This window comes from Pristiophorus japonicus, chromosome 8, assembly GCF_044704955.1.
Source record: "Pristiophorus japonicus isolate sPriJap1 chromosome 8, sPriJap1.hap1, whole genome shotgun sequence".
NCBI lineage: Eukaryota > Metazoa > Chordata > Chondrichthyes > Pristiophoridae > Pristiophorus > Pristiophorus japonicus.
Window position 1 is genome coordinate 169,639,767 of NC_091984.1, and position 21,688 is coordinate 169,661,454.

At 45.4% G+C, this 21,688-nt stretch overlaps 1 protein-coding gene across 1 annotated transcript in view; it reads right to left on the reverse strand.

Moving 5' to 3' along the window:
• Window positions 1–21,688, reverse strand: part of cabin1 (calcineurin binding protein 1) — a 539,464-nt gene that overhangs the window by 184,671 nt on the left and 333,105 nt on the right.

Sequence of the window (21,688 nt, forward strand, 5' to 3'; positions counted from 1 at the left end):
CTGTCTCGGCCCCAAGCTCTAGAATTCCCTTCCTAAACCTCTCCATGTCTTTCTCCTCCTGTAAGAGGCTCCTTGAAAACTTCCTCTTTGACCAAAGCTTTTAGTCACCTGTCCTAATATCTCTTTCTTTGGCTTGATGTCAGTTTTAATCTCATTACTTGGGATGTTTTACTCCGTGAAAGGCGTTATATAAACACAAGCTGTTGTTGAATATAAATTTGTCATGTAAAAATCATTTGGGCAGTTTCAATCTTGTTTCCTTTGCATGTGAGCTAACTGCACAAAACTATGCACATTCAACATAGATTAACAATTGGTATTCTCATTCAAGCCACAAGGACATTGTTGATACAACGCAGAGGGAATGAACTCGTCATCAAATTCATTGCTATATTGTGACTGAAAACGCTTGATGCGCTCCGGATACAATACATGGGAAAATGTTCCAGTCCCTAGCACCAAGATTCTCCCCCTCCACTCCCCACCCACCGCCCCCCCCACCCCCTTCCCTCTCTCCCTCCGAAGTCTCTCTTAGGGTGCTCCGAGGCCGGCTGTTTTTCAGCTCAGGATTTTCACTTGCGCCCCAAAAAAGGCGTACAACGCCTCCTTTAGCGTTCCGCTCCAAACTCCGGGCCCAGCTGATGAATTTTGCCTGCGCAAAATTTACCGGGGCAACGTGGCAACAGAGGCGCCACCAAATTTCTACCCCAAAATGTCCTGAACTGATTGGTAGATAATTTCATTGCTTTAACTTTTACTACAGAAGAAGATAAGAAAAAGCACTCAAATGTACAGACAGATTAATTGTTTACTTGATTGGTTACCCACAACGTATGTTTAGAGGGCCATTCCTTCATCTGGTTGGGAGGGGCCACTGCAATGTACTGACTATACCACTAACCCCGGTGCCACCCTGAGATTGGTCAACAGCTAGCATGATTGCAGAGATAAGCAAACTGCTTGAAGCCCGAGTCCATAATATGGTTCATGCCACATTCCACTGGTTCAGGCCATTCTGGCTATGCATTCTATCTTATGAGGGAGGCAACCATTACTAAGCCAAAGATAGGGTTCGAGAGCATTTGCTTGTTTGCAGCACCACCTTGGGTAATTTGGCAATTTGAACTAAAACTGATAAGGTAATTTGAAACACCACCATTTTGGGTAGGTTCCAAGGTTGCACCAGTAGAGGCAATGTCATTGCCTGGGTGTTGGTTGAGGGCTGTGTGTGAACATCACTCGGTTGGTGCCAATGTCAATCAACAACAATCCACCGACTGAAACAAGTTTGGCCAGTTCATGACTGATTCTAGAGGAGGTCACAGAGTCCATTCCAGCCTGCTGTTTTATGAATCACTGTGGAAAGTGTACCACCTTTAATGAATCAACCTTTTGAATTCTCTGTACTCCTGCACGTGATTGGGGCCCAGGAGAGGCGAGGGCACAGGGGCAGCACAGGCTAGCCCACACTGCAATCTATGGACAATAGGAGCATGTGTGCACACAAGGGTCATGCAGCAGAGCTTGATCTCCAGTCGTCTTGGTTAACCCTTGCCACTGAATCAAGACCTAGCTCTGTCAAGCCCATGTAGTGGCTGGTGTGCAACGGCCACCCCACGTTAAAAGAATCCATGCACAGGCATCTTCCACCCTTTATTATGTAGTTTGGGACCTCGAATGTCAAGTCCCTCAACAAAACACCTGTGAACTCATCTATTTTTGGTGTGGAAGCAAGTCATCCTCGATACGAGGGACTGCCTAATACTATACTAATACTCCTGCACAATTGTCTAACTTGACCCGAGGGTTGAAAATGGATGTATTGGAGATGTTCAGTGCAGCTGGATGCTATAATGATTAATAGGTTACTAGAGGGATGAGCTTCAATGGGTATAATGGCCTGTTCTCATGGCTGAATTTTCTTACGTTCTCATAGTTGAATTGTGAGTGCATCTGGATATGCTCTTCATCTCCCGAGGGGCTATGGTAACTAAGACCAAGGTTTCTTTGCATCAGCACCTTGGGTAATTTGACATTGGAATCATTCCACTTTGACAGATTTTAGGATATCTTCAGGGCAAGTTGTTATGAAAGGCTAGAATTTCCTTCCTTCAATATCTGTGAAGTTTCTTACATGAAGAAAAATACAATAATGGAAGCCAACAAAGAAAGGGTGTTGTTTACAGGAAGGACTCAAGCTGCTTGGTATTAATTCTGAAGCCTGCCAATGGAACTGACAAGCTGCTGCAAAGCTTCCAGCGGCCAGCGCCAGATTGGTTGAAGGGGATAAGGAGGCTGCCGTCCAACGCAGAGGTCAAATGGGTTTCTGTCATTTACTCACGGCAATAATGTGAAAACAGAGCAAATCATTCAGAAAACTTGGGACTGAGAGACTTAAAACAATTGTAAACTATGTGAAAACCATTTCTTTTATGCAAGACAATGGAATATGTCCGCTGCCTACGATGGAGGAAAACCTGGCAGGCCTGTTCCAGATTCAATTTACAATGCAGACGAGGGCACATCCAGAACACAGGTGTTCTTAAGTGTTCCAGATGAGTTTCCAACTTGAAACAATGGCCAATTCCGATCAAATGGAGGTTGAACAAATAAGGAAAAAGCAAAAGTTGTTTTAGCATTGGAAACCAATTATTCTCAAATTCTAATGAAACATTTCTGTTTCTAGTACCCTAACTTTCCCAATATAGCATCGAGCTGCACTCTAAACACTCCAATGCATTTGACTAAGATTATTCTAAGCTCTTCCTCATATAAGCTTTAAATGTAATTTTCACTCATTTAAACTTAAAATCTTTTAATCCTACTTTCCTAGTTAATTTGAAGCTGTGTTTAAGGTTTATCCTGTTGATCCCATTTAGTATTTTATATACCTTTATGAGGCCCCCTCTTAACCTCTTTCTTTCTAGGCTATAAAGCTTGAGCTTCTCTAATCTTTCATGGCATCTTCATATCAGCCGTGGCTCAGTGGCGAGCACACTCGCCCCTGAATCAGCAGGTTGTGGTTCAAGTTTCACTCCACAGACTTGAGCACTAAAATCTAGGCTGACACTCCAGTGCAGTGCTGAGGGAGAACTGCACTGTGGAGGTGCCGTCTTTTGAATGAGACGTTAAACCGAGGTCCCGCTGCAGGACGCAAAAGATCCCATGGCACTATTTTAAAGAAGAGCAGGTGAGTTTATGCCGTGTCCTGGTCAATATTTATCCCTCGATCAACATCCCAAAAACAGATTATCTGGTCATTATCACATTGCTGTTTGTGGGAGCTTGCTTTGCGCAAATTGACTGTTGCATTTCCTACATTACAACAGTGACTACACTTCAAAAAGTGCTTCATTGGCTGTAAAGCGCTTTGGGACGTCCTGAGGTTGTGAAAGATGCTATATAAATGCAAGTCTTTCTTTTATTCCTGTACAGTTGGGATCAGTCTTTCTGATTTTCCCGACATCCCTTGGCTGTGGGCACCACTGGCGATGCGGGCATTTATTGCCCATTCCTAGTTGCCGTGAGGTGGTGATGGTGGGCCGCCATCTTGAGCTGCTGCAGCCCATGTGGTGAAGATGTAGTGGATTTTCTGTAGTGGTTTAGATGCACCTGCTTAACTTGCTGGGTCAGTTAGTCAACCATGTTGGTGTGTAACTGGGAGTCACATGTAGGCCAGACCGGGTAAGGACAGCAAGTTTCCTTTCCTAAAGGACATGAGTGAGCCAGTTGGGTTTTTACAACAATCTGACAGCTTCATTGTCACTTTTACTGCTACCAGCTTTTTATTTCCAGATTTAAAAACAAATGAATTCAATTTTTCAAACTACCATGATGAGATGAGCAATGACAGGCTCCAGAATATTAGTGCAGGTCCCTGGATTATTGGTCCAGTGACATAACCACTACACTAGTATACTTGTTGCATGCATTTATTTTGTGCCATGACTAGGTTTACACACAGTGCTCCAAAGCCTGAGCAGGACCTCTGGAAACTAGTACCATTTGTACAGATTCAATCCAAGAGCAAAGTCTGCAATGTACACAGCAGTATCATTCCTATATGTCTCTGTCCCATACTGATGTTGGTGCATCACCCAGATTACATGTAGCCAGGTTCCTGCACGGGAGGTTTGCAATCGGGTACATTTTGGTGATCCATGATCTGTATGTAGAGTGAGACATATTACCGCATATATAACATGTGCGTTTAGGGCAGCTAGCTGGCCAAGTAACAGCCATGGGATTACCGCTTACACAAGCCTTCACTTTCCTCCTGTCTCTTGAGTATCTTGGAGCCAACAGTTGTTTTAATGCTGCCTTTCCCTCTCTTGCCCAGAGATTTGAATCTGGCACATTATTTTATGCTAAAGTTAGCAATCATAGAATAGTACAGCACAGAAGGAGGCCTTTTGGCCCATTGAGTCAGCATCGGCTCTGTCGAGGAGCAATCCAGTTAGTCCCACACCCTTCGCTCTTTCCCTAAAACCCTGCAATTTTTTCTCTTTCAAGTATTTATCCAATTCCCTTTTGATTCTGTATCCACCACCCTATCGGGTTGTACAATCCTAACCACTCATTGTGTAAAATCCTAACCACATGTCACCTCTGGTTCTTTTGCCAATCACCTGAAATCAAATCCCTCTGGTCACCAACCTTTCAGTCATTGGAAACAGTTTCTCTTTATTTACTCGATCTAAGCCATTCATGAATTTGAACACCTCTATCAAATCTCCTCTTAGCCTTCTCTGCTCTAAGGAGAACAACTCCAGCTTCTCCAGTCTATCCACGTAACTGTGATCCCTTCACCCCTGGAACCATTCCAGTAAATCTCTTCTGAACCTTCTCCAAAGCCTTCACGTCCTTCCTAAAGTGTGGTGCCCAGAATTGGACACAGTACTCCAGCTGGGACCGAACTAGTGTTTTATGCATAACTTCAAGACTTTTGTACGCTGTGCCTATAGTTAAAAGCCCAGAATCCCATATGATTCATTAAATGCTTTGATAACCTGTCCTGCATCTTCAACTATTCATGCACAAATACCTCCAGGTCTCTCTCTTTTTGCACCCCCTTTAAAATTGTACCATTTAACATGTATTGTCTCTCCTCATTCATAAGAACATAAGAAATAGGAGCAGGAGTAAGCCATAGGGCCCTTCAAGCCTGCTCCGCCATTTATGGCTGATCCGATCATGGACTCGGGTTCACTTCCCTGCTCGCTCCCCATAACCCCTTATTCCCTTATCGGTTATTCTTCCCAACACAATGCATCACATCACATTTTTTCTGCATTGAATTTCATCTGCCATGTGCCTGCCCTTTCCAGCAATCTTCTACAATCATCCATTACAGACTGTATGAACTACAGGACGTTGTGTGCAAAGGATTGAGACCTCCTTCAATAGCGAAGGGAGGCCTGACACACAGAACACAACTACAGCTGTATGGACACGGTGACTGTACATTGGCGACGTTTTAACCAATTTCAAAAAAAATGAAAACTGATCCTTCAGTGTGCAACTAGTTTTATTAATAGACAAAAGACTAAGACCAGCAAATTTGAAGTCATATCACTCATAAGAACAGAAGAATTAGGAGGAGTAGGCTGTACGACCCCTCGAGCCTGCTCCGCCATTCAATAAGATCATGACTGAACTTCGACCTCAACTCCACTTTCCTGCCCTATCCCCACATCCCTTGATTTCAGAGTCCAAAAATCTATCGATCTCAGCCTTGAATATACTCAACAACTCAGCATCCACAGCCCTTGGGGTAGAGAATTCTAAAGATTCACAACCGTCTGAGTGAAGCAATTCCTCCTCATCTCAGTCTTAAATGATCGGCCCATTACCTTGAGATTATGTCACCTAGTTCCAGACACTCCAACCAGGGGAAACATCCTCTCAGCATCTACCCTGCCAATCCCCCCTTATAAGAACATAAGAAATAGGAACAGGCCTCTCCCCATAACCCCTTACTCCCTTAACGCTCAAAAATCTGTCTCCGCCTTAAATATATTCAATGACCCAGCCTCCACAGCTCTCTGGGGCAGAGGATTCCACAGATTTACAACCCCCAGAGAAGAAATTTCGCCCTCATCTCAGTTTTAAATGCTTCAATATCATCTCTCATTCTTCTAAACTTCAAAGAGTATAGGCCCAATCTATTTGAGCTCTTCTCATAGGACAGCCCTCTCCTCCCACCCTAAGGCAAGTATGCCCATCCTCAGATAAGGAGACTAAAACTGTGCCCAATACTCCAGGTGTGGTTTCCCCAAAGCCCTGTACAATTGTAGCAAGACGGCTTTACTCTTGTACTCCAATCCCTTTCCTACAGAATGGTTTGAGACTTGTATGCGATAGTGTAAAAACACAAGGAACACCTTTAGGTCTGTTGTAATTGTATATTTCCCGATGCTGCAACATTTTATAAATTGGCTCTCGATGAGTAAAGATGCTAAATATGTTGCTGGGCTCACAAATGAAGAATGCCCATTGCTGTGGTACCAGAGGACTGCTGACAGCTGTGGAATTGGACCCCAGCAAGTCAGTACCTTCAGGAGAGGTGAGGAGAAACTTGGTGGGGCAGGTGGGGATGGTGGAGAGAAACTACATCGGTATCAGTGATATTCACATTATACTGGGGGAAATCTGCTGACCTTTTAGATACTGATCAGTAAAATGGACTAACTTTTAAAATCAAATTTCCCCATTTAAAATCTCCATTCTGCCATGCAATCTGTCCAATGAGCTGGGGGAAATCAACCCCAGACAGACATCGATGCTTCAAGCTGGCGAGCTGAAGTGAAGATCACTACTCAGGAAATAGACTCAGAACAAGTGATTTTGTTTTTCTCTTGCTCTGAAGCAGAAAAGGAACACAAGAGAGGATCCCCCACATTTGGTCTGTTGACTGCGACTTCAAAAGCACAGGGACATGCTTTGTGAGTAAATGCATACACATCAAATGAGGGCGGGCACAGTGGCAGCACAACTTCAAACAGGCATGTCTGACTCGCATGCAACTCAAAATGGCAATTTTCTTCCCCTGAACAGCACTAAAGCTCACAGGCAGATAACATAAGGCTCACGGAGGATACTTCCATTGTAAAACAGCTATACAGATAATTTGCCGATAAAAGGGTTGAGGGTGCTGGATTGGTACAGTGACATTTCATCTTTGGGATTTGGGCTTCAATTCAGCCCTTCAACCATCTGGATGGAAATCACTTCTCTAATGTCCAGTTCTAATTTATTAAGTGAAATAATTTTAAATAATCCCGACCCAGCTGATCAGTAGCACATCTCCACAGCACAAATTGGCATTGAATTTACAATCTCACTCAAATGTCACAAGGATATCTGTAGTAGGAAGCACCACTACTGCACAAGTGCAGTAGGCTGGCTCTTCCAAGGCTGGGACACGTGCCAAGATAAACTGTCGAGTCAAATGAGGCAGGCAGGCCTTCATTAGTGAGACTTAAAGAGCCCGCAAGAGCACAGAAACATTACAGCAAGACAACAGAACCGGTACAAGAGCTATTTTCAGTTAACAGAGCTTTGGCCTCTCCGGCTCAGCAGAGAAATCAGCATTTCCATTTGCTCTCAGGGCAAATGTGTTAGGTGAACTCTTTCCCTTTTATTTAATGTAAGCGCGCACAAAAAAAACTAATTATTTTGCGCTTTGGGTAAAGGTCTGGTTTCAAGATTTGCAGGACACTCTCAAAGCCTTTCGAATAAAGAGCAACATCCCCACTGACACCTGGGAGTCCCTGGCCAAAGATCGCCCTAAGTGGAGGAAGTGCACCCAGGAGGGTACTGAGCACCTCAAGTCTCATCGCCGAGAGCATGCAGAAATCAAGCGCAGGCAGCAGAAGGAGCGTGCAGCAAACCAGTCCCACCCAACCCTTCCCTCAACGACTGTCTGTCCCACCTGTGACAGGGACTGTGGCTCTCATATTGGACTGTTCAGCCACCTGAGGACTCATTTTTAGAGCAGAAGCAAATGTTCCTCGATTCCGAGGGACTGCCTATGATGATGATGATGATGATGGTTTCAGGAGTTGACACAGATCTGGGATCACATCCCCATCAAATAGTCTCCTTACACTCTACAGACCATAGCGGTCCAGGCAGGCTAAATTTCAGCAGAATGCAAACTGTAGCAGATAGCAGTAAGTCCAACAAACCAGCTATCAGTGGCATCAAACAAACCTCTTAGTTTGTGGTGTCTTGCTGTACCTGCTCTGACTGCTCCAAAACATGCCGGAATATTACTGTTCATCAAGACTTCCTTTGCCTTGTTCTGTAAGCTATCTCCTGTTTTGTTTATCCCTCGAGCTCTGTTCATGTTTCATGGTGCTTTCACACCAGCTTCACTCGTGTGAAATTAACATCATGTGTGAATCCAGTAACATTTGCAAACTTTCTATTTATTGCAGCTTAACAAGTTTAAAAAAAGCCGACACCAATGCCAAGTCAGCACCTTAATGTACACTGCTTTTCCCCAGGAACAGCCTTAAAAACACGGAGAAAAGTTAGCAGCTATTACAGGTTGCACCTGAACAGAGCTGGAGCCAATGTCCTCATTGGGAGGCTAACTGGTGCTGTGGGAGGGTGGCAGGGGGCAGGGAACCAGAATCAAGCCTCAGAGGAGAAACAAGGTGCACAGAGGCCTGGGGGAGATAAGCAGCATTAGAATAGAGTCGTTTAGAAAAAAAGAGGACTCAAATAGGGAAGAAATGCAAAGCAGATCCAGGCGAGCTCAGAGTGCATGTGCGTAAATGCACGGAGCGTGGCCAATAAGGCTGGCGAGCTGCAGGGACAAGTTGCCGTATGGGATTATGATATATAGTGACAGTGAGGGAGATCAGGCTCAAACAAGTGGAGGATTATTAACTTAACATTCCTGGATACAATATCTTTAGGAGAAATAGGAAAGGAAAATAAGCTGGGATATTGATCAAATATACTGTTCCAGCCCTGAGAAGGGTTCAAAGACAAAATCTATTTGGTTAGAGTTAAGCAGCAGTAGAGGAGCTGTTACGCTGCTGGGTATATACTACAGACTATCAAATAGTGGGAAGGAGATAGAGAAGCAAATTTCAGAAAGATATACAACAATAGAGTAGAAAAGAAAAAAAGACGGATTTCTATAGCGCCGTTCACGACCACCAGATGTCTCAAAGTGCTTTACATCCAATGATGTAATTTTGAAGGGTAGTCACTGTTGTAATATAGGAAACGCAGCAGCCAATTTGCACACAGCAAGCTCCCACAAACAGCAATGTGATAATGATCAGATAATCTGTTTTTAGTGATGTTGATTGATGAGTAAATATTGTCCAGGAGTAGAAAGAAAGACTTGCATTTATATCGAGCCTTTCAGGACTACGGGACCCGATTGAGGGATAAATATTGGCCAGGACACCAGGGATAACTCCCCTGCTCTTCTTCAACATAGTGCCATGGGATTTTTAACTTCACCTCAAAGGGCAGGCAGGGCCTTGGTTTAACATCTCGTTTGAAAGACGGCATCTCCAACACTGCAGCACTCCCTCAGTATTACTCTGGAATGTCAGCCTAGATTTTTGTGCTCAAGTCTGTGGAGTGGGACTTGAACCCACAATGTCTGACTCAGAGGCGAGAGTGCTACCCAATGAGCCACAGCTGACACTCTATCAGTATTGATAATGGGGGACTTCAATTATCCTAATATAGACTGGGAAGAAGGTGCAAAAATCAAAGAGGGGGAGGAATTTCTGGAGAGAGAACTTCCTTGATCAGTGTGTTTTCAGCCCAACGAGGAAGGAAGCAGTGCTGGATCTAGTTCTGGGGAACGAAGTGTGCAAGTGGAACATGTTTTAGTGGAGGAGCATTTTGGAAACACTGATCATAATACTATTAGGTTCAGTGTAGTTATGGAAAAGGACAAACAATGATCAAAGGTAAAAATACTTAACTGGTGGAGGGCTAATTTCAGTGTGTTGAAAAAGGATCCGGTCCTATGGAGTGGAAACAAGGAGCGGCAGGTAAAGCAGTAAATGAGCGATAGGAGGTCTTCAAATAGGAGATAATTTGTGTGCAGGGAACCAGAATAAAGCATCAGAGGAGAAACAAGGTGCACAGAGGCCTGCGGGAGACGAGCAACATTAGAATAAAGAGTCGTTCAGAAAGAGGGAACATACAGGAGTGAAATACAAAGCAGACCAAGGGGGATTTAGAGTCTAGGTGCGTAAATGCACCGAGTGTGGCCTATAAGATTGGTGAGCTGCAGGCACAAGTTGCGAAGGACACATTCATAGGATGGGAAAAGGATGGGCATCCCCAAAGCTAGAGCTCCCTGGATGACTACAGAAATAGAGATTAAAATCAAACAGAAAAAGGAAGCTTTTGATGAATGCTCTGTTCATATTACAGCAGCGAATCAAGAGTGAGTGCAGAGGAGAACTGGAAAAGGAAATAAGAGGGGCAAAAAGATTGTATGAGAATAGATTAGTGGGTAACATAATAGGAAGCATTAAAGTCTTTTATAAACCTTTATAAATCATTTCTGGGCACTATACTTTAGAAAGGATGCTAAGACCTTGGAGAGTGAGTGTTATATATTTAACCTTTTGTAACCTGCATGACACCTGACCACCAGGGGGCCCACCTGTTGGGAGTCGCATGGGATCCCAGCATCCCTTGGGAGCACAGTATATAAGCAGGCCACCCACGAGGTACCTGCACTTTGGAGTCTTATTAAAGGAGCTAAGGTCACACTTGCTCATTGTACACAGTACTAAGTTTCACCCTTTATTATGAGTGCATCAATTGGCAACGAGGTAACGAATTGGCAAAGAGGTAACGAACAACCACGCGAAAATGCAAAGAACAGTCGACATCCTGGCGAAATTCTCAGAAGGGGACGATTGGGAGGCCTTCATGGAGAGAATCGACCAATACTTCGTGGCCAACGAGTTGGAAGGGGACGAGAATGCTACCAAACGAAGGGCGATCCTCCCAACTGTCTGTGGGGCAACAACCTATGGCCTCGTGAAGAATCTCCTGGCCCCGGCTAAATGAACAGAGAAATCCTACGAAGAATTGTGTATGCTGGTCTGAAGCACCTAAATCCTAAGGAAAGCGTTTTGATGGCGAGATATTGGTTCTACATGTGTCAACGGTCGGAGGGCCAGGAAGTAGTGAGCTACGTCGCTGAACTAAGGCACCTCGCAGGACACTGAGTTTGAGGGATTCCTAGAACAAATGCTCAGAGACTTATTTGTACTGGGCATTGGACATGAGACAATCCTTCGCAAACTGTTGACTGTAGAAACCCCGAATCTAAGTAAAGCCATAACGATAGCCCAGGCATTTATGTTCACCAGCGACAACACTGAGCAGATTTCGCAGAGGAAAGAAGTTTCGGTCAGTACTGTGCATAAAGTAACGTCAGTCTCAAGCAGAAATGTACATGGCAGAATGTACACACCGGCTGCTGCGGCCCGACCTCAGATAACCCAGAGTCCACCATCAATTGTTAATGCGAGGCAGCGAACACCCTGTTGGCGCTGCAGAGGTGATCATCGGCCCCATCAATGCCGCTTTAAGCACTACGCGTGCAATGGTTGCAGTACAATGGGACACCTCCAACGAATGTGCAGGCGAGCTGCAAATCCTGCAAACCACCACGTTGCAGAGGAAGATCGATCTACTGTGGATCAGGCTGAATTGGAGACTCGCACGGAGGAGGCAGAAGTGTACAGGGTACACACATTCACTACAAAATGTCCACCAATAATGTTGAAAGTTGAACTGAATGGCATTCCAGTATCTATGGAGCTGGACACGGGGGCAAGTCAGTCCATAATGAGTAAAAAGGCCTTCGACAGGCTGTAGGGCAAAAAGGCACACAGGCCCAACCAAGCTCAGCCGCATTCACACCCAACTAAGGACTTACACCAAGGAACTAATCCCTGTAATTGGAGTACAGAAGTCAAAGTCCCCTATGACAGAGCAGTACACATACTCCCGCTGTAGATTGTACCAGGGGATGGCCCCACGTTGTTGGGCAGAAGCTGGCTGGGAAAAATCCACTGGAACTGGGACGACATCCACCACAAGGCTCGGGCAGTACTATACGTGATGCATGAAAAAGTGAAAATTGAGCTGGACAGGCTGCAATGTGAAGGCATCATCGACTGAGCCAGTCCAATTGTCCTGGTACTTGAGGACGGTGCGGTTAGAATTTGTGGGGACTATAAAGTAACGATTAACCGTTTTTCACTGCAGAACCAGTACCCGCTACCCAAGACAGACAACCTATTTGCGACCCTGGCTGGAGGGAAGACGTTCACCAAGCTGGACCTGACCTCGGTCGACATGACGCAGGAGCTGGAGGAGTCTTCGAAAGGCCTCATCTGCATTAACTCCTGAACTATTTCGGTAATTTCCTACCTGCTAGAACCCCGACATGCGCTACTGCGCAAGGGAGATGACTGGGTATGGGGGAATTCGCAAGAGGCTGCCTTTAAGAAGGCCAGAAATCTGTTGTGTTCTAACAAACTGTTTGTCCTGTACAACCCTTGTAAACGATTAGTGCTAACTTACGATGCGTCGTCATACGGGATCGGGTATGTGTTACAACAGGCTTATGCGTCCAGGAGTTTGTCCAAGGCCGAAAGGGCCTTCAGCATGATTGAAAAAGAGGCTCTGGCATGCGTCTACAGGGTAAAAAAATGCACCAGTACTTATTTGGCCTCAAGTTTGAACTTGAAACTGACCACATATCGCTGTTCTCTGAGAGCAATGGGATTAACACCAATGCCTCTGCCCGCATCCAAAGATAGGCACTCACGCTGTCGGCATACAACTATGTAATCGGTCACAGAGAACTGCGCAGATGCAGACCGGGGTGGAAATAGCACAGCTAGCGGACTTGCTCATGGTCATGGAGGCATTCGAGAACGAGAAGTCCCCCGTTACGACCCACCAGATCAGAACTGGTTGTCAGACAGGAAGCAAAGAGTAGGAGTAAATGGGTACTTTTCAGAATGGCAGGCAGTGACTAGTGGGGTACCGCAAGGTTCAGTGCTGGTGCCCCAGCTGTTTACATTGTACATTAATGATTTAGACGAGGGGATTAAATGTAGTATCTCCAAATTTGCGGATGACACTAAGTTGGGTGGCAGTGTGAGCTGCGAGGAGGATGCTATGAGGCTGCAGAGTGACTTGGATAGGTTAGGTGAGTGGGCAAATGCATGGCAGATGAAGTATAATGTGGATAAATGTGAGGTTATCCACTTTGGTGGTAAAAAGAGAGACAGACTATTATCTGAATGGTGACAGATTAGGAAAAGGGGAGGTGCAACGAGACCTGGATGTCATGGTACATCAGTCATTGAAGGTTGGCATGCAGGTACAGCAGGCGGTTAAGAAAGCAAATGGCATGTTGGCCTTCATAGCGAGGGGATTTGAGTACAGGGGCAGGGAGGTGTTGTTACAGTTGTACAGGGCCTTGGTGAAGCCACACCTGGAGTATTGTGTACAGTTTTGGTCTCCTAACTTGAGGAAGGACATTCTTGCTATTGAGAGAGTGCAGCGAAGATTCACCAGACTGATTCCCGGGATGGTGGGACTGACCTATCAAGAAAGACTGGATCAACTGGGCTTGTATTCACTGGAGTTCAGAAGAATGAGAGGGGACCTCATAGAAACGTTTAAAATTCTGACGGGTTTAGACAGGTTAGATGCAGGAAGAATGTTCCCAATGTTGGGAAGTCCAGAGCCAGGGGTCACAGTCTAAGGATAAGGGGTAAGCCATTTAGGACCGAGATGAGGAGAAACTTCTTCACCCAGAGAGTGGTGAACCTGTGGAATTCTCTACCACAGAAAGTAGTTGAGGCCAATTCACTAAATATATTCAAAAGGGAGTTAGATGAAGTCCTTACTACTCGGGGGATCAAGGGGTATGGCGAGAAAGCAGGACGGGGGTACTGAAGTGCATGTTCAGCCATGAACTCATTGAATGGCGGTGCAGGCTAGAAGGGCTGAATGGCTACTCCTGCATCTATTTTCTATGTTTCGATGTTTCTATGAACCTGGACCAGCCAGAATTCTTTACTGTCCTTGGTAAAAAAAAACTGTGTCCTCTATGGGAGCTGGTCTGGTGTCCCAGTGGAGATGCAGGAGGCGATTAAGCCGTTCCACAGACTCAAAGACGAGTTGTCCCTGCAGGCGGACTGTCGATTGTGGGGCAATCGCATGGTCTTGCCCAAGAAAGGCAGAGACACATTCAGATGTGAACTGCACAACACCCACCCAGGCATCGTAATGACAAAAGCCATAGCCAGATCCCATGTGTGATGGCGCGGCATCGACTCAGATTTAGAGTCATGTGTGCGCCAGTGCAACACTTGCTCTCAGCTGAGCAATGCACCCAGAGACGGACCACTAAGTTTGTGGTCGTGGCCCTCCAAACCGCGGTCGAGGATCCATGTAGACTATGCGGGCTCATTCCTTGGCAAAATGTTTTTGGTTGTTGTGGACGCTTACTCAAAATGGATTGAATGTGCAATAATGTCTGTAAGCACGTCCACGGCCACCATTGAAAGCTTACGAGCCATGTTTGCCACGCACAGCTTGCCTGACGTCCTAGTCAGTGACAATGGGCCATGCTTCACCAGTGCTGAATTCAAGGAATTCATGACCCGCAACGGGATCAAACACGTCACATCTGCCCCGTTCAAGCCCGCTTCCAACGGCCAGGCAGAACGGGCAGCTTAGACAAGCAAGGCTTGAAACGAATGTCGGAAGGCTCCCTGCAGACCCAGTTATCCAGAGTGCTGCTCAGCTACCGCACCAGACCTCACTCACTTACTGTGGTTTCCCCCCAACCGAGCTGCTCATGTAAAGGGCGCTTCAAACAAGGCTCTTTCTTGTCCACCCTGATCTCCATGATCATGTGGAGGGCAAGTGGCATCCACAAAGTGTGTACCATGACCGCGCAAATTTGTCATGCGATATTGAGATCAATGATCCTCTGTTTGTGCTCAATTATGGACATGGTCCCAAATGGCTCGCTGACACGGTCACGGCCAAAGAGGGGAGTAGGATGTTTCAGGTCAAATTGGCCAATGGACAAACGCACATAAAACATTTGGACCAAATCAAATTGCGATTCACCAACAGCTACGAACAATCTGAAGAGGACACCACCAACTTTGACCTTCCAACACACACACACACACACACACAAAGTGGCAACTGACATCATGGTTGACCACGAAACCGAACTCATCATCCCCAGCAGCCTGGCAAGGCCAGCTGCCCAACAGCCCAGTGAAGAACTGACCAACCCACCCACACCCACATTTGTACCGAGACGATCGACAAGGGAGCGTAAACATAGAAAATAGGTGGAGTAGGCCATTCGGGCCTTCAAGCCTGCACTGACATTCAATAATATCATGCTGATCATTCCCTCAGTACTCCTTTCCTGCTTTCTCTCCATACCCCTTGATCCCCTTAGCCGTAAGGGCCATATCTAACTCCCTCTTGAATATATCCAATGAACTGGCATCAACAACTCTCTGCGGCTGGGAATTCCACAGGTTAACAACTCGGAGTGAAGAAGTTTCTCCTCATCTCAGTCCTAAGTGGCCTACCCCTTATCCTAAGACTATGTCCCCTGGTTCTGGACTTCCACAACATCGAACCTGTCCAGTCCCGTCAGAATCTTATACGTTTCTATGAGATCCCCTCTCATCCTTCTAAGCTCCAGTGAATAAAGGCCCAGTTGATCCAGTCTCTACTCATATGACAGTCCAGCCATCCCTGGAATTAGTCTGGTGAACCTTTGCTGCACTCTCTCAATAGCAAGAGCATCCTTCCTCAGATTAGGAGACCAAAACTGAACACAATATTCCAGGTGAGGCCTCACTAAGGCCCTGTACAACTGCAATAAGACCTCCCTGCTCCTATACTCAAATCCCCGAGCGATGAAGGCCAACATACCATTTGCCTTCTTCACCACCTGCTGTACCTGCATGCCAATCTTCAATGACTGATGAACCATGACACCCAGGTCTCGTTGCACCTCCCCTTTTCCTAATCTGCCGCCATCCAGATAATATTCTGCCTTCGTGTTTTTGCCGCCAAAATGGATAACTTCACATTTATCCATATTGTACTGCATCTGCCATGCATTTGCCCACTCACCTCACCCTGCAGCCTCTTAGCGTCCCCCTCACAGCTCACACCGCTACCCAGTTTAGTGCCATCTGCAAACTTGGAGATATTACTCTCAATTCCTTCATCCAAATCGTTAAGGTATATTGTAAAGAGCTGGGGTACCAGGACTGAGCCCTGCGGCACTCCACTAGTCACTGCCTGCCATTCTGAAAAGGACCCGTTTATCCTGACTCGCTACTTCCTGTCTGCCAACCAGTTCTCTATCCACGTCAATATATTACCCCCAATACCATGCGCTTTGATTTTGCACACCAATCTCTTGTGCGGGACCTTGTCAAAAGCCTTTTGAAAGTCCAAATACACCACATCCACTGGTTCTCCTTTGTCCACTCTGCTAGTAAAGCCCCAGCTTGTCTCACCTTGTAAATAAGTGTACTGTTTACTTCACAGGGGAGTGATGGTATGTATTTAACCCCTTGTAACCTGCATGATACCTGACCACCAGAGGGCCTACCTGTTGGAGTCCCAAGGGATCCCAGCATCCCTTGGGAGCACGGTATATAAGCAGGCCACCCACGAGGTACCTGCACTCTGGAGTCTTATTAAAAGGAGCTAAGGTCACACTTGCTCCTTGTACACAGTACTAAGTTTCACCCTTTATTATGAGTGTATCAATGAGTAGAGGAGATTTGCCAGAATGGTACCAAGGACAAGGGAAGCCAGTAATGTGGAGACTAGAGGAGCTGAGATTGTTCTCCTTGGGGCAGAGAAGGTTAACGCGAGATTTAATGATGTGTTCAAAGTTATGAGGGATTTTGATAGAGTACATAGGGTGAAACTGCTTCCGCTGTCAGGACCGTCAGTTACCAGAAGACATGGATTGAAGAGAATTGGCAAAAAAAGCCAGGGGAGAAGAGCAGATCCAATAGTAACTTTCAAAAGAGAATTGGATATATACTTTAAAGAAATAATTTGCTGGGCTACAGGGAAATAGCAAGAGAGTGGGACTAATTGGTAGCTCTTTTAGAGAGCTGGCATATGCATGATGGGCAAATGGCCTCCTTCTGTGTTGCAAGATTCGATTCTATGATTACATAAACACACACAAATTTCTTGGAACAAACTGCTCAAAAAACACAATTATTGAAGGGTATGGGAAGCAAGCAGGAGAGTGGAATTAAGACTCGGTGGCTCACACAGCAGACTTGATGGATCGAATAGCCACTTTCTATCCCATAATAATCTATGTTTCTATATGAGATGTCCAGTATTCATGTTTCTATTCAGGTGCCTTCACTTGGAGTCATTCTTCAGATTAGTCCTCCAACCCTCTGAGAATCCAGTGTTTCTCCAACTCTGTCCTCTTGTGCATCCCCTACGGGTTTTGCCACAACAGAGAGATCCCTCCCTAAATCTTTCTGCCTCTGTCTCCTCCTTTAAGATGTTCCTCGACACCTATTTGGCCAAACTTTTGGTCACCTGTCCTAATGTCTGTTACTTTGGCTGATTACGTTCCTTGCGGCGCCTTTGGACTTTTTTTCTACATTAAAGACACTATATAATTTGTTGTTGTAGAAGCTACCCTGAAGGCTATCACGGGTGGCTGCTGGAATTCCGGTTAAAGAATAATGAAAACAGAAAATGCTGGCAATGGAGAGCACTCAATGTTTCAGGTAGCAATTCCTCATTAGAACACATCAGAGAGGAACAATTCACTTTGGGACAGTACTTCAGTTTGACAAATATCTCGGTGTAGCCAATATTGTGTGTCCAGTATTGTTAAATTTTGTTTCAGGCCCCAGAAGCAAATGAATTGAAATCATCAGATTCGTTTGAAGTTGTAAATCAGGACAAAGCATCAGAGAGGTGGCCCATTTGCAGGAACATACGCAGAGTCTCACAATGCTCGTTCTCAAGACAACACTTGTCATCCATTGCTGGGCAACAAGGTCTGAGAGAACAGACTGTCAAATGTGTGAAGCTGGGAGAACGGACAGGGCACAGTACAGAGAATCAGTTTAATGGAACCAGAAATGTGCAGAGATCGCTATACAGATAGGATGCAGCAAGGGACATCTTTTGAGAAGCCTCAAGTTGAAAAAAAAAGTGTTTCATGAGAAAATATTGAAGCACTTTGAAGCCCTTGAGGTAATGTCAGTGTTCTGTGCTAGAGGAAGTTAGAGTTGCATGACCTGCTAAAAATACAAGAGAAAACGATCTTCTCAGGTTCTTTATTAGTTATCTGACAAAGATTAGATTACAGATTTTTTTCGAAAAGGGAAAATACTGCAGATGCTGTCAATCTGAAATAAAAACAGAAAGGTTAAGAGACCTCAAACCTTACACCAACGCTTTTCCTTTTCCTCACAGATGCTGCCTGACCTGCCGAGTGTTTCCAGCATTTTTGTTGTTATTTTTAAGATTGTTGTGCTGATCATTTCCCCGTGGCCAGCTGAGTTGGAATGCGACACAACTGGGCACGCTCTTTTTGGGACTTTCTTGGAGCACATCGGAGACCTGATTTTCTCTTAATTCTTCAATGATGTAATCTTGCTCAAGCAACTCTCATTCAAAACTTCAGTTGGTAATATCAGGCTGTGAGACGGGCTACTCCCACAAGCAGCATCCATGTATTTTACTACTTTTACAGCATCAAATTACAGCAAACTTTTACAGCAAATCGTAGGAAACACAGCAGCCAAATTGTGCACAGCAAATAACGATGAACTAAATGACCAGATAAATCTGTTTTAGTGATGTTGGTTGAGGGATAACTGTTGGCCAGGACATCAGGAAAACTCCACTGGACTTCGAATAGTCTCCCTGACAGGGTAGAATGATGTCATGAAAGACGGCACCTCTGACAGTGCATCACTCCCTCAGTACTGCACTCAAGTGCCAGCCTAGATATGTGCTGAAGTCTCTGTAACCATAACCTTCTGACTTAGGCGAGAATGCTACCACTGAGCCAAGGTTGATACCTTGATGGCACAAACAACATTGAAAAGTTTATTATGAAGTCCTTCCTGTTTGTATTAACAGAGCAAGGCTCCCTACAACAGGAGAAAATGAACTGACCTCTAGTTCAGATGAGATCCTTAATTACACAAGGAGACCACATGACCAAGCATTCCAAACTCTTAAAGGGCTAGTCTTCCAATAGAGTTCCTTCCATTGATGACAGAGTATTATTAGTATTTGCAGACAGGACGAATGAAAAGCAGTTAAAGCACTGTTATCTCCACCTATTTTCTCTCCTTATCCCTCGGCCATGTACCAACGGAGGGGTAGCTAACTTGCTCCCAGGTCTCCAACAGTGCCTCTCTGACATTGGTCAGCCGAGCACACGAGAGTTGTCATGGAGGTCCCGTGATGACCCAGTGAGGGTATCCTGTGAGTAATTTGAACCAGAATAGAAAGTTCTTAGGTTGATCTCACCTACAATGGTGGTCGGAGGGCTACAATTGATTTCGGTATCCCTGGTTTGCCGGGGGGTGGGGTGGGGGGGGGAGGATGTGAAGTCAGCCAATGTTCTCATTCCGGATCACTGTCCAGTCATCATCATAGGCGGTCCCTCGAATGACAATGACTTTCTTCGACACAAGGTCACAGATGTTTCAATGACGGACCCGATGTTCCAGTCCTGAACTCTAATTGAGGATGCCTGTGTGGGGATTTTTTTAACGTGTGGTGACCGTTGCACGCCAGCCACCACACAGGCTTGACAGAGCTAGGTCTTTATCCAGTGGCAAGGGTTAACCAGGACGACTGGAGACCTGCTCTGCTGCACGGACCTAGAGCACACACATATCGCAGTGTGTCTAGTAACCTGTGTGGGAATTGCAAGTGTGGTTGTTAGATGAAAACATGATCAGATTCTTACATGGTATTTCAGCACAGGAGCAAGCCATTCAGTTCAACAGATCCATGTCGTGTTTATGCTCCTCCTCCTACCCTTCTTCTTCTAACCCCATCAACATATCCTTCTATTGTCAGTGGATGGCCGAGTGGTCTCAGGCACCAGACTCAAGGACTATAATCCTTACCTTATCAAAGGTTGGTGTATTCTGGTCCCTTTCTAGGGGCATGGGTTCAAATCCCACTTCGGACATTAACTTTCATTTGGAAAGCAGTGACAGGATCGGTCCGAGTCAGCATGGATTTATGAAAGGGAAATCATGCTTGACAAATCTTCTAGAATTTTTTTGAGGATGTAACTAGTAGAGTGGATAAGGGAGAACCAGTGGATGTGGTGTATTTGGACTTTCAAAAGGCTTTTGACAAGGTCCCATACAAGAGATTGGTGTGCAAAATTAAGGCACATGGTATTGGGGGTAATGTATTGACGTGGATAGAGAACTGGTTGGCAGACAGGAAGCAAAGAGTGGGAATAAACGGGTCCTTTTCAGAATGGCAAGGGTGCCGCATGGTTCAGTGCTGGGACCCCAGCTATTTACAATATACATTAATGATTTAGATGAAGGAATTGAATGTAATATCTCCAAGTTTACAGATGATACTAAGCTGGGTGGCAGTGTGAGCTGTGAGGAGGATGCTAAGAGGCTGCAGGGGGGACTTGGACAGGTTAGGTGAGTGGGTAAATGCATGGCAGATGCAGTGTAATGTGGATAAATGTAAGGTTATCCACTTCGGTGGCAAAAACAGGAAGGCAGATTATTATCTGAATGGTGACAGATTAGTAAAAGGGGAGGTGCAATGAGATCTGGTCTCATGGTACATACAACAGGCAGTAAAGAAAGCAAATGGCATGCTGGCCTTCATAGCGAGGGGATTTGAGTATAGGAGCAGGGAGGTCTTGCTGCAGTTGTATAGGGCCTTGGTGAGGCCTCACCTTGAGTATTGTGTGCAGTTTTGGTCTCCTAATCTGAGGAAGAACGCGCTTGCTATTGAGGGAGTGCAGCGAAGGTTCACCAGACTGATTCCCGGGATGGCAGGACTGACATATGAGGAAAGACTGGATCGGCTAGGCTTATACTATACTGGAATTTAGAAGAATGAGAGGGGATCTTATAGAAACATATAAACTTCTGACGGGACTGGACAGGTTAGATGCAGGAAGAATGTTCCCGATGTTGAGGAAGTCCAGAACCAGGGGACACAGTCTAAGGATAAGGAGTAAGCCAAATAGGACTGAAATGAAGAGAAACTTTTTCACCCAGAGAGTTGTGAACCTATGGAATTCTCTGCCACAGAAAGTTGTTGAGTCCAGTTCGTTGGACATATTCAAAAGGGAGTTAGATGTGGCCCTTATGGCTAAAGGGATCAGAGGGTATGGAGAGAAGGCTGGGGTGGAGTACTGAGGTTGAATGATCAGCCATGATCATATTGAATGGCAGTGCATGCTCGAAGGGCCGAATGGCCTGTTCCTGCACCTATTTTCTATGTTTCTATTCCTTGCTCCCTCATGTGTTTATCTAGTTCCCATTTAAATGCATCGATGCTAGTCGCCTCAATCACTCCTTGCAGAAACGAGTTCCACATTCTAACCACT